The 18343-nt window shown below is 48.1% G+C and overlaps 1 protein-coding gene across 5 annotated transcripts in view; it reads left to right on the top strand.

The window, feature by feature from the left end:
* The window catches only part of SEPTIN9 (septin 9), a 260392-nt gene that overhangs the window by 204092 nt on the left and 37957 nt on the right, over nt 1-18343 (top strand). The window contains exon 1 of one of the 5 annotated variants that reach the window (XM_073312127.2): nt 6872-7049. The exons of the other annotated variants lie outside the window; for them this stretch is intronic. The gene's annotated coding sequence lies outside the window, so the exon portion shown is untranslated. Of the gene's footprint in view, nt 1-6871; nt 7050-18343 lie in introns of those variants that run through there. 5 annotated transcript variants of the gene reach the window in all.

Here is an 18343-nt window from a genome sequence, read left to right as displayed (position 1 = left end):
GAACTATTGTGATAATTTAGACTGACCTCCTGCATATCACAAGCTTCCCGGAATTAATTCCTGTTTGAACTAGATCAGATCTTTCAGAAAAACATCCACTCTTGATGTAAAGATTTCCAGTGATGGAGACTCCACCACAAACAACCCTTGGTGACGACTAGTGGGGAGGGACACAAAGGGGGGCATGTGGCCTCACCACCTGATGCCCACACATGACTCCTCCCAGCCCAGGGCCTCCACGCTCTCCCCAGCCTGTCTCTTCCCTATCCCACGTTACCTGGCTGCACCACGCTGGGCAGCGTCCCCTCCCAGGCAGCGTGGGAGAGTACAACAGCCAGGCAGCATGGCCGGAACAGGAGAGACTCTGGCCCTGCCTCTTCCCTTCCGGCTTTGGCCCTGCCAGCTGCTGGCCCCTTGTCCCCCCCACCCCCCCCAGCATTTGGCGAGGGTCATGTGACCCTCTGGGCCCCTCCCACCTGTCGCCCTTGAATGCTTCCAATGGCTAATTACCCTCACTGTTAAAAATTTGAATTGCACTGGCTAGAATCTGATTTGCGGACCGGAGTCCTTCCCTGTTCAGTGGCTCACACTGCCTCCTATTGACTTTAATGGAGCTTCACTATGGTCTGAATTTGCTCCATTTTCTGCTCCTGATCTGAGAGTTGCAATACAAGCGGCTGGAGTTTCCAAGGTGCAGAACACCTGCAACACCCATTGAAGCCAGTAGGAATTATGAGTGATTGGCACCACTGCAAATTGGGCCATTTTATTTACCAAAAATAAAATACAAACAGTTTGGTGTCTGAGCCCTATTGCTGTGCGGTAAACCAGGGATCAATGCGATGTGCGCCTGTATGGATTGTAAACCACTCTTCAGAGCTCTGTTGTTAAGAGCCAGAAGGCCGAACGTCTGGCTGCCAGAACCTTGCACTCTGTACTGTGTCCAAAATAGCGTATCAATTGCCGAGTTAAAACTAGAACCCAGCAATCCTGTCTCCTAGCCTGGTGCCCGTCCAGTGGGCCATATGGCCACCCATTCCAAGATAAGCAGCAGCGGACCCTGGTGCAGCCTTTGGATGGGATTGCCCCAAGGAAAACCTGGGCTCCTGTGGAAAGTGCTACTGGCACTGATGATTCATGACATACCACGGAGTCTCCTCTGGGAGCCGGTACTGAACCAGTGCCCCAGCAGAATTTCTGGCACCCTGGGCTGCTTCTGGGCCTGATTCTCCACTGCCTTGTACCAAGGGGATATAAAATGCTGCCATTGGTGTGCATGGAGAATTTTGATCTGGTCTAGTTTTACACTCACACGTGTAAGTGGCTGTGCAAAGGAGGGGAGAATCAGGCCCAGTGTTTTGGAGGAGATGCAACACTGACAGCATGTCCCCTTGTGCATAGTGCAAATCTGTGACGCTTCTCATAAGAACACGGGGGGTTGCCCAGAATTATTCCTAGCCCCAAAGTTTTTAGAGAGAGGCAGGGTGATCTTGTGAATTATGACCCTAGACCGGGGTGCAGGAGTCCTGGATCCAATTCCTGGATCTACTATAGATGTCCTGTGTGACCTTGGGCAAGTCACTTAATCTCTGTGTTGCTCACTAGCAACTGGTGATAAGAATCCTTCCTGCCACTAACCTGCTGTCGTTTTGGGCAGTAAGCTCTTCGGGATAGGGACTGTCTCTTCCTATCTCCATTTATAGAAACTAGTATAATTGGGCCTCAACCTCAGCAGCCTGTTGGTGCTACTACAGCACAAATGTGAGAGGTGGTCGTGTTGCTATTACAAGCAATTCCTCTGTGCCAGTGATACTCCGACTGAGGCTTTGGCGCCTCAAGTGAGTCTTTAATGAGTTGCTGGAGCCTCTTTGCAGTGCGTGATATTAAAACACAGTGTGACTTAACTATTAACCAATCAGGAGGCTTTTACTATGTTGTTAACCCATTGTAGTTGATAAAATAATAATACTTGGTCAGTCATTTTGCGTGAGAATGATATATGTGGGGATATATGTAATCTAAATATTTCCCTGTCATACTGTTTAAATATGACTAGATAGTACTGTAGTAAATGGAACAATGAATTCACACGACTGTGGCTATTTTGGGTCACGTTGATTGCTAATTTGGCTCCTGAACCCCTGAGGTCTTGAGTATCACTGCTCTATGCAAACAGTCCACAAATAACTTTGATGAAATGTACTGTTCTAAATGCCCAGCGTGTCTCTTTGGTAGAGTCAGGGGATGTCTCTTTATAGTCTTTGTGCTTGGGGGCTCATTCTCCCCACCCTTCAATCGTTTTTCTGGGTGGGCTCTTTGTGTTGCCTCTGCAGCTGAAACAGTAAGTCCGATCGAAAGAGCGTGTAAGAGTCCCGTGATACGTGAGCAACCAGCCCCACGGTATGTGAGTTACCAGCCATGATGCAGTGTTTATAAGATGTGCTACAGCAGTGGTTCTCAAAGCCGGTCCGCTGCTTGTTGAGGGAAAGCCCCTGGCATGCCGAGCTGGTTTGTTTACGTGCCGAGTCCGCAGGTTCGGCCAATCATGGCTGCGGGAAGGGCAGCCCGCATGTCCTTTGGCCCGCGCCGCTTCCTGCAGTCCCCATTGGCCTGGAGCGGCGAACCGTGGCCAGTGGAAGCCGCGATCAGCCAAACCTGCGGACTCGGCACGTAAACAAACCAGCCCGGCACGCCAGGGGCTTTCCCTCAACAAGCAGTGGACCGGCTTTGAGAACCACTGCACTACAGCGCTTGACTTGTTGAGGGGAGAAACTTTTTCTGCAGTTTTCTGCTGCTCACAAACAAGGCTAACATCACAAATCCGAGTCTGTGTGGAACAGTGAGGACAGTAGTAGTACGCACGGCTCATGCAGCACCTCATGGTCTTGGACGCCATCCAATGGTCCAGGGACATCTATGTCGAACACATCACCGGCCACCGACAGTACCAGGAGGTGTGAGCCGGTACGACATCGTGCATCAGCTATGGGAAAGGGACTGAGAGACTTTTTCCATTGGACCATATGAACTGGAATCATAAACTCACTGAACATTAAATCCCACCAAATGAGGGTAAATCCATCCTCATCATCTTATCCACTCATACTCCACACCTGAACATAGCCATTATATGGACAAAATACCCCCATATCTCAGTGTCTGTACTTTGACCCGTTAAACTTTTACCGCCAATCGGGGAGATTGCAGATTACGTATTCCTTACGCCACCCGTTCCTAAACCGAATTTCGCACCCCTTGATAATCTGTACTTTATTCCCTGATAACCAGAAACTTCTATGCTTAAACTCTGTACCATTTTCTTTTTACTTCAACATCATCTTAATAAAATTATTAAATCTGTAAAAAAAGAAAAAAGACTTCAGTTTCAAATATAACAGGCTGGCCAAGCATGTTATGTTCTCCCTCCAGCAGCTCACTCACGCAGAGGATAAGTACTTGCTACTGCTAGCAATTCGTGGAGTTACTCCTTTAGTTCAAGGGGTAGAAGTCCATGCTGTTTGGGTAAAGTTTCTGGTTCAGTCCCTGCTCGTGACCCAGAGTAGGGACATTTCACAAGCATCCAGGAAATGGTTGTAATCCTGAGCATGTGTAATTATTTTAATAATAGTTAAGTGTAGATTAGCCACCATTTATAAAGTCAGCACACATCTGAGAGACCGCACTGATTTCCTGTTCTAAGCACAGATGGAAAATGCAGCACCTCAGACACAGCTGCGTGCTAACTCTTGGCACATGATGGCTTTTCAGTGGTAACCATTTTATATTGATAGCTCTTGTTCGAAGGCCCCGATCCTGCTCTCTTTAAGACATTGACTTCAGCATGAGCGTGACTGAGTCCTACATCAGCAAGGCCCTGTCACGGTTTAGGTGAGCCTGCTGGCTTGCATGACCCAGTCCTGGCCCTTAACCTAATGAAAACCTGGAGTGACCTTAAAAAATGATGGGCCCAGCTGCTACTGGGCAAGGCCCTGTTTGGCATCTCGCGTGGGATTTTCACTATTAAGGAGCTTAAAACACTAATGCTCATTGATAGTGTTTAGCGCTTTATTAAGTCATAAAAAGTGGTGTAATCCAGCTGCAGGGTAAACAGATTGAGGCTGGATTTCCAGCCTCGGTTTCAACGCAGTGACGGCACTTTCTCAGCAATTGTTATTTGTGGCGATCAGTAAAGTGAGGGGCCGGAATCAATCCTGTCCAGTCTGTTTTCCAGCCCGTTTTCAGAGGGATACATGCCAACTTCAGCAACCTTGCCAGAGCTGATTGGCAGCCAGGGGAAGAGAAGAGAAGGGAAGGCAGCCATTGGGATGAGCGGGGTTAACATTGTAATCGGCAGGGACCTACCACCGGACAAGGGAAATAAGGCGGCTCAAGCCAATTCTTAGGGGAGAAGGAAAGCAGAATGTGAGTTATAGAGCCTGCCGCAGACAACAGAAAGCAACAGAACAGGCACAAAATGCTACTTGAAGTCCGGGGGTTTAGGCACCAGTTGGGTTTGGGTTGCATGGCCTTTGGCTGATTTTCCTGCAGAAGAGTATTTCGTACACGGCTAGGATCCCAGAGGGCTGGTGGCATAGCAGCAGCTCCTTTGGTCTAGTTATCAGAAATCTGTCTAAGGGTTTGATCTTGGAGGGAGGACTGCTGATGCTGATAACACGTCTGATCTGTGCGTTCTCCCTACCCGGTTTCAAAGCAGTAGGGGCGCACAGTTTGATCTTTCTTCACCTCTTCAATGCCCTATGATCCTGGTCCTGCAATGTACTGTCTCCTGGGATAGCTTTAAAATATATATATATCCCTGAGGATCAAAGAATCTACGCAACAGTATTGGAGCCTAGACAACCAGGTCTCAGAACAAGGGAGCCATTTTAGCTTTAATCTGGGGAAGACAATGGACTTGGAGAATAGAGGAAGGAGTGCCCTTAAATTAATTTGCTGAGCCAAGCAGCCTCAGCATGTCTCCATTTCCGTGGTCTGTGTGATCTGCTGCAGAGATGGTGGACAGGTAGGCAGCGCCCACGGTGCAGTGACCACTCCCGAAAAGCACTGGGCACCAAAGCCTGGTTCCATTCATCCCAGGGCCTGGCTGGTTCAAGGGTATCCGGGCTCGGGCTGCCTACGTGCACCAGTGCAATGACAGCGGTGGCGCCAGGCATTCCAGCCTGGCCATTTTACATTGTGATAATCTTCGGGAATCCCGCCTTCCTGCTTGCACTGGGGGGAAGTGGAGGCTAGGGAGGCCCTTCTAATGCAAATATTTGAGGATGTCGGCTAGGTAATGTTGGGGGTGGGGTGGGATGTAGGCTGCCTTTGGGTTTATTTACTGTAGCAGACTGCTGTGTGGTTGAAATAATCCAAGGGGCGCTCCCAGGGGCTGCCTGGCTTTGTATTCCATCCCACTAAAAAGTCCCCACTAGCTGCCGTCCCTTTAACTATGAAAAGAGCCTCCGTTCGCACAGCAGGCCCCAAGTCCCTATGACACTAGGCACCCAGAGGCGAAGTGCCAGCCTCACCCCAAGGATGTTAACAACTTCCCGCTGCCGGCACAGCTGGGAGGGGACCATAGCTCCTGCTGGCACCCCGGGTTGGGAATGCAGGGGCAGGGCAACCAGGCACTTTGCCCAAACTGAAGCGGTGATGCTGTGTTAGGAGGTAGCATCACAGCACACAGCCCTCTGGGGGTGGTTTTGAATGTGGAGTCAGGATGGGTGGGTCTGCCCTAATGCCCTGTCTATAATTGTCAGTGCTTTTTAACCCTGGTGGAGCCACAGTGTGATGAAAACCCTCCATCCTGCCCTCGGTGAATACGCAACCATGTAAAATGGCGCTTGCTCCAGTGCAATTTACCCTGGTGAGTCACTGGGGTAAGGTGCAGTGTGTCTTCACTAGAGGTTTGTACCCATGCAGCTCCATGGATGTCTAGACAGGGCCTGAATCGATCTCTGCTGCTGATGCTCTTTCTCAGTGAAAATCCCTGCTAAGACACTGCCATTCCTGATAGCCATCTAGTCCAATCTCTAAAGCTGGCAAGGACCCTTCAAGGGAACTGGTCCCTATCACTCCATTGAGGGCATGCACAGTATACACAGTACAGACACGTTCTTACAAGTAGACACAGGCCAAGCCAGCTAATGAATGCATCCGATGAAGTGAGCTGTAGCTCACGAAAGCTCATGCTCAAATAAATTTGTTAGTCTCTAAGGTGCCACAAGTCCTCCTTTTCTTTTTGCGAATACAGACTAACACGGCTGCTACTCTGAAATCTCTCAGAAGTGTGGATCCAAATGTCTAGGCCTTTTCGGGTCTGTCTATGCTGCAATTAAGCACCATGGCTAGCCCATGTAAACAGGCTTGGACTGTGGGGCTGTAAAACTTGCAATGTAGATGTCCGGGCTTGGGATGGAGCCTGAATTCTGCAAGGGGAAAAGGTCCCAGAGCCCAGCCTGAGCCTGGATGTCTACACTGCAGTTTTACAGCCCCGCAAGTCCGAGTCCACTGACCCAGTCAGCCGTGAGTATTTCATGCAGTGTAGACATACCCTTTGTCTTCGCAAGCCTTAACTCTCCAGGGGCACAGTTGTTTCCAGCAGGCCTACTGAAATTGCCCTGCAATGCAGCAGCCTCCCTGCCAGAGGCAGGGAACTTCCCACTCCAAAAGGGTGGGGTGAGGGGTAGGGAGAGCATGGGGTGGTCCATCTCATTGCAGGGCATCCTAGGAGGATGGGTGGGCATATATAAGATTCTGGTAAAGAGGGTTATATGCCCTTTCAAAAGTGGCTGTGGGAGGAGGGGTGGAATTCTGTTGACTGTGGGGATGGTGGCAGGGAGCAGAAGAACAGGAAAAGGAGAGTGCTGGGGAGCGAGTCCCCTTTAAGAAGATGTGTTTGCAGGCTGACTGCAGCTAGTCAAGGGGGAGCTCACCATCAGCACAGAGCAAGGCAAGTGGAAGTAGTTAGTTGATTAGGGGGAGGAGGAAATCATTGCAAGCTGACTGGAGGAGGAGAAGCAGCACCAGCAATAAAAGCAGCCAGGGTAAGTTGCTGTTTCCTTTCTTTGCTGAGGTTTCTGCTTGCATTGTATGCAATGTTGAAGGCAGGATGGAAGAGGCTCCTGGTAGCCTGTGCAGTGAGCTGAATTCACAGCAGGCATCTCTGCCTAAAGCACAGGGAGGTATTTTAACAGTATCTTAAAAAATTCTGAGGTCTGGAGTGGAATAGCTTGATAGCAAAGTATCTGAAAACCCATGGGAGTCCCCTAGTTAGTGTAATGGACCCAGGCAGATGGAGTCAGGAAACAGCGGCTCTCTGTGTTTTAAGGGTCTTGTACCGGGGGGGCTGCCAATACTACTCCATCTGCAGGGCTTGAGACAAAACCCCCCCAGATCACATGCAAGGTTCAACTGGTAAACGCTCAACACAGGGCCCTCTCCCTCCTGGTTGTCCTTCCCTTGTATTTATAATTAATTAGCTCCACAAGACAAGCTGTTGTTTCTTCTCCCTCCTCAGTTGGAGCCCTGCTTACATGCCCAGTATTGTTTGGGATGGAATGAATAGGAGGTTGTATTCCTAGCAGGAAGATGGGAAAGCCTCGGTGCCGGCTAGCACAGGGGCTGCTGTTGGAATGAAGGGGGAAGCAACTGCAGGCAACCTAGATGGTAATGTGGGGGGAAGCAAAGGGGGATATGTGCTCTGCTGATATCGGTGTGCCAGAGGTGTTCCATAGCCTCTCCAGGACTAATTGGTTAGTCTCTAAGGTGCCACAGGTACTCCTTTTCTTTTTGTGAATACAGACTAACACGGCTGCTACGCTGAAACCTGTCCAGGACTAATGTACCCCTTGTATAGATGAGTTCCCAGACTGTAACCCTAGCAGCGCTCTTAGTAGAAACCACTGTATTCTAGGCCTCCCTGTCTTGTCTTCCTCCCACATCCTGCTGCTTTGACCTCTAATCCACAGGGAGGCTCCCTGGACATAACTCTCCTTATTACAGTCCCAGAGGTTTTAAATACCCCGCAACAGCTTGATGGCTGCCCTTGAATGCCTGTCAACACTGACGCCTGTGGCTAGTTTTACTCACCCAAGTGGCCTTGTAGAAGTCATTGGGACTGCTCAGGTACCTCAGATGCATATGTGCAGGATTGGGCTAGGTTGGGCAACCTGCTTTGTCCGTGTCTGTAGCAGCTCTTACTCTGAAGATAACGGTGCCTGAAGCTGGGCAAAGAGAGATGGGGAGTTTCTTCCAATGACACTCATTTAACAACCTGCTTACTCTTTTTTCAGCTAATTTAACTAGGGTCTACTTCCATTTTTAAAGGGAAAAATGGGACTAAAATTCTGCAGTTAAAGCCATAACACAGGCCAGCACTGGTTTGTGTCCTTTCTCTGTCCCTCCTCTGCTGACCTCTTACACCTGGGACAGGACTATGGGCAGAGGGGCTCTTCTCCCTGGGGGGAGGGTGACAAGCTTTGTGTCATTCATTTATTTAAATAATCCCCCAATCACTCCACTCCTGTTTCTCAGTGGGGAGTAAAGTAGCTGGCAGTGCAGTGTGTCTTTCTGAATATAGGGTGTCTGGGAGGGATGGCTTTTTTCCCCTGTATCCTGGCCTTTGCAGGGAGTTTCATTGACCCCACTGGAGAGGATTTTAGGGTATGACCATGCCCCATCCTAACTGATGGCCCTGAGTGAAGTTGTTATACAAGTAGGACTTAATTGCACTTCTCAGCTGCACCTGGCTCCAGAACCCATGTACAGTGTGCTGAAAGCTAGGTATTCTGGGAAATCAATCCAGGGATGTCCAGGAGAGCTAAGCCATGTGCCATAACTTAGTTTTTTCTCTTGGAAACAGTCTTTGTGAGTGGGAAAGGGGAATAGGCTAAATGACAACACATTTGTTTTCTCTAGAAATGTTGGCTTCCTGCACTTTTGTCTGTCACTTGAGCTGCACTCTCCTGTGGTTAGAGAAACCAGGGCATGTGGTTTCCTGTCCCTGAGAGGACTGGTGTGTGGGTTAGAAAGATGTTGAGTCCAGCAAAGTGAGACTGAGTTTTGGTAGCTGGTGCACAGCAGGAGGGTAGATGGGCAAGACTTACATGTCCTGTTGGACGGCTCTCCTTCCTTCTCAAAGAGCCTGAGATTACAGCATTTTCCAAAGTGCAGAATACAACCGACTGGCTGGAGACCTCTCAATTGTTCTTCAGAATCTCAGCTCTAATTATTTTAAAACACCAGCTGGAGACTGTCAATAAAACATTCAGCAAGTGTAACTGAGGCAGAGACCTCTGCCTGAGTTTGCTGAGAGCCTGAAACAGTAGCTTTCCAGTGTGAATGGCCCCATTCATTTCAGTGGGTGCTAACTGAGACCCCAATCGTGATACTTTGATTGCGAACAGAAATGGTACAGGAATCCTAGGTGAGGTTCTCTAGCTTGTGTTAAGCAATAGGTCAGACTGTGGGATCAAAATCGCGCCTTCTGGCCTTTAAAACAGGAAATTATGAACTCTCAACTATTTCTCTGCTCATCAAAGCATGGAAGAAAGGAAAGGAGGGGTCATATTATGAACTACATCAGGGTCTCCCAAAGCATGGGTAGAGGGAAGGGAGGGCATGTATAAATTAAGATGTTGGGCCTTTAACGCATAGCAGGATCGTAGGGGACCTGCAAGTGACTTCAGTTTCCTGCAGGGGGACTCACTTTCCAAAGCTTGGATAATGCTGGGCTGCTGGAGTCCTCCACAACACCTCTCATGGTATTTCTTGTAGGTGGGTTGAAGGGAATATATAGCAGTTCTGGTTGGATCCCCAGCTTCCTGTCAGAACTAGTGGCTACTCCCATCCCCTGTCCTACAAAGGCAAGGTTATTTTGTTTCCTCACTTGTGTGTGTGTTTTTTGGTTTGTTTTTTAGTCTTTCCCTTCAGGCTCTCTTTTTTTCTGTATGTTTGTTTCCTGTTTTTTTTTTCTTCTATTTTGCTCAGTCTTTTAAGTCCGTCTCTTGTGCAGGGGCCAAGCTCCTCCTTGCCATGTGCCCTACTGATAAGCTTTTTATCCCAGAGACAGGGGACAACCCTGCCTGAGTCACAGGGGATTGAGCACAGGAGCCATGGGACACTGCAGAGGGCAGCTGGCATCCCAAAGTGTGGAGTTCCCTAGCTGTAGAAGGCTGTGTGTCTGTAGCTAGCTGGAATGGTGAACAGCAGCTGTTGGGATTAGTGTGAGTTCCTCTCCTGGGAAGTGCCCACATGGGATGGTGTAGTGCTGAAAGGGTTAAACTCTCTTACTGTCACAGAGCCTCCCTCTGGGGAGAAGCAACAGGAGGAGAGTGGGAATTGGGAAGCAAATTGCAAAAATTCTGCTTCTCTTGCAAATGAATGAGTGAGAGATAAGCCTCAAATGGCACTTCCTGGTGAGGGAATGGGCAGTTCGGATCAGGAGGGTTGGAGCCATTTAACCTAAACTTCTACCCAACTCAGTAACTGAATGTCTACACTGCAATTAAACACCCACGGCTGGCCCTGACTCTGGCTCGGGCCATGTGACTGCAAAATTGCGGTGTAGATGTTTGGGCTCGGGCTGGAGCCTGGGCTCTGGGACCCTCCCTCCTCATGGGGTCCCAGGCCTTGGGCTCCAGCCTGAGCTTGAATGTCAACACTGCAAGCCCAAGTCAGCTGACCCAGGCCAGCCATGGGTGTTTAATTGCAGTGTAGCCATATCCTAAAGCAGTGGCTCTCAACCTTTTCAGACTACCGTACTCCTTTCAGGAGTCTGATTTGTCTTGTGTACCCCCAAGTTTCACCTCACTTAAAAATGACTTGCTTACAAAATCAGACACAAAAATACAAAAGTGTCACAGCCACGTTATTACTGATAAATTGCTTATTTTCTCATTTTTACCATATAATTATAAAATGAATCAATTGGAATATAAATATTATACTTACATTTCAGTGTATAGTATATACAACAATATAAACAAGTCACTGTATGAAATTTTAGTTTGTACTGTCTTCGCTAATACTTTTTAAGAAGCGCGTTGTAAAACTAAGTCAATATCTAAATGGGTTGCTGTATCCCCTGGAATACCTCTGTGTACCCACAGGGGTACGCTTACCCCTGGTTGAGAACCACTGTTCTAAAGGATCGGGGGGAGGGGGGGGGACCCATTGTGTCTTTAAGGCAGGAGGTCATGTAGCTCGAGTTCAGTTCCCGTGCACTTTCGAAGTGCCACGTGCTGGATTGGCAGGTTGAACTACTCACTCCATAGCAGCATCTGCATCACCAATGTGCCTCCCCACCTGGGAATGAGAGAAGAGGGCTGTCTGCAGGTTCGCTTTTGGCCTGGTTTTTCTGCAGACACTACCAACATGGGCACCTCTTTGGGATGGGAGCCCCCCCCCCCCCCCGCCCTCACTAGGATCTGGACAGAAACCATCACCTTGACCAATGTACGTACGGCAGCTGTCCGGTCATCTCACCAATAGACCCAGGAGGCAGAGATGAGATCCTTCTCCCGTTTCTGGCTTATGGCTGTTGTGGTGGGGATAAGAACCTCCAAAACTTGAAGCAAGGGTAACCGATGCCAACTCAGGCAGATGCCCTTGCAGAGAGTCTGAAACGGTAGCTGTGAGGCATGAACTGCCCCTGTTCACTCAGCTGCCCAGTCCTCTTTCACCTCTGCGTCAGATGGTCTAAAACTAAAGCACCGGAGCGTATTTCTTACCTACCTTTTGACTTCATTGTATTGCTTTTGACTTGAGAGGTTCTGCAGACAAGACTCAGAGTGCTCCTAATTCAGGAGCAGCCATCTTCGTGGCCATCCCTCTTGAATGAAGACTGTCCAATGGGGTCATGCTGTGGCATCCCTGGCACCAGGAGCAGGCCCCGTGGCATTCGTTTCTCATGGGCTGTCTGTATTTCAGTGGGTGATTGTGGGGAGGAAAGGGAAGAAACGCCGTGGAGGGGGCAAGGGCTATGAAATAATTGCCTTGCTGGGTTAAAAGTAGTCTGTGATGACCACAGAGTTTTCCTAATCCGCATAAATTCATGCCATAGTATCTCTGGACATAAATGCTGGTTGACTTTTTTCAAAGGAGCTTAAGAAAACATGGGGCCCAAATCCCATGGGAAGTCAATGGGAGTTAGGAACCTCCCTCCTTTGAGAGCTCCTGGCCCCTCTGCTCAGGAAATGCCTGGGCTGGAGCACCAAGCTTAGCCTAGGACTGAGCTGCAGGACGAAGGTCGGGGACCCGGCACCTGTGTGTGTTGTGCTTGGTCCATGCTGCCCTCTAACCAGTCGAGTGCTCTGTATGCACATTCGGGCTCTAAAACACATCCCCGTTGCACCCACCAGCCATGGCTGTCATGGGATTTTGGTGCCCAGCGGTTCAGAGGTTAGTTGGCATTGGTCTGGACTGCTCTAGTAGCTGTTCGTGGATACCTGACCCTGAGAAGCTGTTGCTTTTCATCCCCTCAGCTGACTGATACTGTTGGTTCAGCACTGTGCATCCCACATCCAGGTCTGTCGAGTGGGCTTGTCAGATCATGCAAGTCTGTGTGTTTCCCTGTCACACCCATGCCTGAAACCCCAAATACAGGGAAAGATACATTTGTAACAGCTGGTAGCAACTCCCCCTTCCCCTTGAGGGGTCTGGAGCGTCTTTCCTTCGCTGGAGTACCTGTAGTTGAGAGGAATTACCAGGAGGTAACCAGGTGCTAAGTGCAAACAGAAGACTGAAGGCCAGCAATAGAAGGAATCTGTGGGGAGAGAAATGAACTCTATGGAGGGGAAATCCTGCCTGTGCAGATCTCCAAGAAGAAGAGGGGAGAATCAAGTTGTCTTTCTGCGGCAGTTTTGTACCCTCTTCAAGGTGTACGAGCCTCTGTGCTAATCCGAGTGAAGACTCTGACCCAGTCTAGAGACCAGCACTCAGTACTAGGAGAAGGGACAGCAGCCTGGGGCAGGAGTGAGTAACTGGGCTGCACAGATGCTGCAGAACAAGGCTCGAGGCCCACGAAAGTCCCAGTGGAAGCTCCTGTTGCTCCTTTAGAGGTGCAGGATGGTGCTTCAGGCAGTTTAGCAGCAGTGCTTCTCCTGGCTCTTCTGAACGGGACAGTTTGTTATGGGCCCACTCTTCTGCCTCTAGCCCCAGTAACCCTGGCAGTGGGGGCATTTTGTAGCCAGAGACGTGCATAGCATATGAAGAGTTAAACCATGGCAATACACAGGGATGATGCCGAATCATGTTGCATGGTTGGATGCTGCATTCTGATATAGCTGTCGTGTAGGACTTGAAACCAGCTTCTCTGGTAGGGCTTTAAGCAACATCCCTCAGTTTGGGCTTCCGTCTTTAAGGGTACATCTACAGTGCAATTAGACACCAAATGCTGGCCCATGCCAGCTGATTCGGGATTGTGGGGCTCGGGTTAAGGGGCTGTTTCATTGCGGTGTTGATGTTAAAGCTTGGGCTGGAGCCCAGGCTTCTAGGACCCTGTGAAGTGGGAGGGTCCCAGAGCTCAGGCATCTACACTGCAATTAAATAGCCCCTTAGCCTGATCCCAGGTCAGAGGGCACAGGACAGCTGTGGGTTTTTAATTGCAGTGTAGACATACCCTAACTCTACCATTCCTGATGAACACTTTCCTTGCACGGAGTGCCTCTCAGACTTGTCATAAATAGAGGCAGCATGATCTAGAGGGTGGAGCAGGGAGTTCCATCTTAAAGCCATTTAACCTCTGTGTTTCCGTTTGCCTGTCTTCAAAATGGAGATAATTGTGTTTATCCCCCTTTTTGTAAGGCTCTGAAGAAAGTCACCTGCAAAGTGGCGGGAAGCCTGCAAACCATCATGGGGGCCACTGTATTATCAAGGCAGCAAGGAGCCCTCAAGGAAAACAAGGCTGTTACAGAGAAGCTCAATTAATTCTTTGCATAGGCCTTCACTGCAGAAGATTGAGGGAGATTCCCATACCTGAGCCATTGTTTTCAGGTGACAAATCTGAGGAACTGTCCGAGACTGAGGCATCAATAGAGGAGGTTTTGGAACAAGTAAGTGGATAAATTAACCAGTACCAGGACCAGATGGTTTTCATCCAAGAGCTCTGAAGGAACTCCAGTATGAAACTGCTGAACTACTAACCGTGTAGGGTGACCAGATAGCAAGTGTGAAAAATCGGAACGGGGTGAGAGGTAATAGGCACCTATATAAGAAAAAGCCCCGAATATCAGGACTGTCCCTATAAAATCGGGACATCTGGTAATCCTATAACCGTGGTATGTGACCTATCACTGAAATCAACCTCTGTACCAAATGACTGGAGGGTAGCTAATGTAATGCCAATTTTTAATAAAGGTTCAAGAGGCGATCCTGGCAATTACAGGGTGGTGCCTATCTTCAGTACCAGGCAAATTGCTGAAAACTCTAGTAAATTATCAGACACCTAGATGAACACAGTATGTTGAGGAAGAGTCCACACTGTTTTTGTAAAGGGAAACCGTGCCGTACCAATCTATTAGAATTCTTTTTTTTTGGGGGGGGGGGGGGAGGGGTTCAACAAGCAACCAGGCAAGGGTGATCCAGTAGATATAGTGAACTTGGACTTTCAGAAAGCCTTTGACAAGGTCCCATACCAAAGGCTCTTAAGTAAAATAAGCAGTCATGGGGTAAGAGGAAAGGTCCTCTCATGTATCAGTACCTGCTTAAAAGATAGGAATAAATGATTAGTTTTCACAATGGTAAATGGTAAATAGATGGGTTCTCTGAGAATCTGTACTCGAATTTATGCTGTTCAACGTATTTATAAATGATCAGGGAAAAAGCGGTGAACAGTGAAGTGACGAAGTTTGCAGATGATACAAAACTGCTCAAGATAGTTGAATCCAAAGCTGACTGGCAAGAGTTACAAAGGAATCTCACAAAACTGGGGAGTGGGCAAGAAAATGGCAGATGAAATTCGGTGTTGATAAATGCAAAGTAATGTACTTTGGCAAACATAATCCCAACTATACATGCAAAACAATGGGGTCTAAATTAGATGTTGCCACTCAAGAAAGAGATCTTGGGGTCATTATGGAAAGTTCCTTGAAACTATCTGCTCAATGTGCAGCCGCAGTCCAAAAAGCTAACAAAATGTTGGTAATCATTAGGAAAGGGATAGATACTAAGAGATAAAATATCATAGTGTCACTATATAAATCCATGGTATGCTCATACTGTGAATAGTGCATGCAGTTCTGGTCACCCCATCTCCAAAAAGATGTATTGGAATTGGAAAAAGTACAGAGAAGGGCAACAAAATGAAAAGGGGTAGGGAACAGCTGCCATCTAAGAAGAGATTAAAAAGACCGGGGCTGTTTATCTTAGAAGAGAGAAGACTAAGCGGGAAAATGACCGGGAAAGTAAGGAAGTGTTATTTACTCCTTCATATAACACAGGAACCACGAGTCACTCGATGAAATTAATAGGCAGCAGGTTTAAAACAAACAGAAGGAAGCACTTCTTCACCCAACGCACAGTCAACCTGAATAACTCATTGCTAGGAGATGTTGTGAAGGCCAAAAGCATAAGTGGGTTAAGAAAAGAATTACCCAAGTTTATGAAGGATCGGTCCATCAACAGCTAGTAGCTAAGAGGGTCGGGGCTGCAACCCCATATCTGGGTGTCCCTAAACCTCAGACTGCCAGAAGCTGGGACTGGACAACAGGGATTGATAACTCGATAATTGCCCTGTTCTGTTCATTTCCTTTGAAGCATCTGGCATTGGCCACTGTTGGAAGACGGGATCATTGGTCTGATCCAGTGTGGCTGTTCTTACGTTCTTATGATTGCTCTAAAACCTAGGGTACTAGAAGCACTCTGACTCTAATGGGAATCCAGTCAATATGCACAGTCTACAATTGCTCTCTTCCTGGCCTCCCAAACACTTTAGGTTATCTCTTGAACTGTGAATGGTGCATTGCCTGTCCATTTTTTTCTAGGCCCTCATTTCTCCTCAACTACTTGCTGGCTTCAAGGGGTTCCTATGTCTTTGAATGAATGCACTCTGCTAACTAACTATGGCTGCCTGTGCGTGGACTTGCTCTTAGCATCTCAGCCCCACGTGGGTAGCAGATGCGCTCTCTGTGCCTGAGGTGAGCTTTTCATGTTGATACACAGATGCTGAGTTTGGCTTGAGTCCGAAGTGTGTGTGTGTGTGAACTGCTATCAGCCATCCCAGGGTCTCTGACAAACTGAACTCCCGCACAGCTTGTTGCTGCGTGTAGCATAGCACTCGGTTTATTTTGTTCTTGCTAGTGCAGTGACATTCTGATGGTCCCCTATCCATGTATCTCTGGAGAGTGCAAACGGCAAGCAAAGTAACATGCTATTTCGTCAGATAGGTGTCACCACAAAACACATGGGAGGGTTGCACCTGGTTATCCTCAACTAGAGGAAACAAGGCATCTGTAATGAGGTGGATACTATGTGTCACTAGCCTTTCCAGTATGCTGTTGGAACTGCTTGGCTGTGTGTCAAAGGCCCTAGACTGAGATTTTCCTATAGCGCAAAGGGGTAGGGGCTTTTGGGGCACAGAGGCATCTGAGATCTGTCTTAGCTGTTGCTACGAGTTCTCTAGGTGGGCAGCATAGTGACAACCATGAATTTCTTAAGCAACCACAGATCTGTATCAGTATTATGTAGCTTAGTACATGCCCGCTTCTAGCACTCAGAGCTTCTGGTTAGTGGTGTTGATATGAGTATTATGGAAAGTTCTGCAGCTCTGGCACTATTACCATGATCAAGAAGATACGTTTTAAATACTAACAGGAAATCCTGGCAGCATGTATGTACAGCCAACCACTGCATCTGTTCAGATTTAGTTCTGAGACTGTTTTATACATGTTTGGCGAGAACACTCCCCCAGCCATAATGGAAAAGTCTGCCTGGAGAAAAGCAGGAGAGCCTATTGTTCCAAGAGCTGCTGCAGCCAAATTACTCATGCTTTGGGATGTCAGAGGAATCCTGGATACAAATTGGCTGGTGAGAATAAGGCCAGGACACAACCAACCATGCCAAAGTGGGATGCTCGAGTGCACCTATTGACACTGACTTTTTGTTTGTTAATTGCTGATTATTAAAGGAACCCTGTCAATTTAGAGTCACACATCTTAAAAATTGTTCACCTATGTTTGCTACAAGTAACATTTATGGCTACTTGCAACACTGAGAGGTCAAATGAAAAAAATATTCTCAATTCCTTTGTCACAAAATCTCTCCTGTGCATTTGAGAGCACTGCATGCAGAGTTGGCGTCGCGGCTTTGCCCTGTAGGGTCAGTAACCTTCCCCTAGTCAGGTTGAGCTTTCAGACCACAGCTGGAGGAGAGAGAAACATTTAAAATAAATTCTTTCTGATTACATTTTCTTTTAGCCTGGACCAAGCAGTTGTGGAACTAGCTGCTACCTAACTGCATTGCCATACACTAGCTGGCAGCAAGTCATTTCGATTTGCACCAACAGGATGTTGTCTGCATTTCCTCTGATGTCGTAGGGCTTTTATCTGGTCTACTGGGGCTGCTGAAACATGAGAACCTTGGCGGAGTCAAGTGTGGACTTGTGTGAGTTGGGTTGGAACATCCCAGCTCGGCGTCTCTAATCCATTCCCTTGCACCATATGGGGGTTTGCCTTTCTGTTTGCCAAGCACAGACCTATGTAGCAATGCATGTTGCATCCTCTCATAGGACTGCAAGCATTGTTAGAAGTTGTGTGGGTTGGAGAACATGGAGCAGATGCTGTAGGTGCATTTCCTTTGCTGCAAATGGAGAATAACTCTCTTCTCCAGATATTTTGTTTCCCGGTTCTGAGTACAAACAATGCGGCTTCTTAGAGTACAAACAATGCGGCTTCTTTAGCTGAGCACAGAAAGTACGCTCCAATTTCTTTGCTGCCAGCTTTCCGCTCCAGTGCTGCCTTGTTGCACCTGAATCCTCCCGCACGTACATGAGCAATCCCCACAAACCACCCCAGAATCGTACAGGTTTAGGGTTCAGTCCTACTGATCTCTCTTACCTAAGCTATGCCTAGAAGGGTGCTTTGTGTTACTGTTTCTGTAACTGCAACAGTTAAACCCTTACATAACCCAGTATTTCTCCTAGCGGTTACATTCTTTCCAAGTGGATTTGTTTTTTCAAGTGGTATGTAGGATTTTTTTCCACTCTTGGCCTTGCCATTTTGAAAATGGCACTAATTCAGGATCCATGGAAAGACCTCTGGCTTGCTGGGTCTATAATTTTGCAAGGAGCAGTGTTGGGGCCAGCAGCCCATTATCAGCATGACTTTTTGTGGCTTTGGTACAA

The sequence above is a fragment of the Lepidochelys kempii genome, chromosome 14, assembly GCF_965140285.1.
Source record: "Lepidochelys kempii isolate rLepKem1 chromosome 14, rLepKem1.hap1, whole genome shotgun sequence".
Classification (NCBI taxonomy): domain Eukaryota; kingdom Metazoa; phylum Chordata; order Testudines; family Cheloniidae; genus Lepidochelys; species Lepidochelys kempii.
The sequence above is the reverse complement of the archived record's forward strand: the minus strand, read 5'-3'. Positions and strand labels throughout refer to the sequence as shown.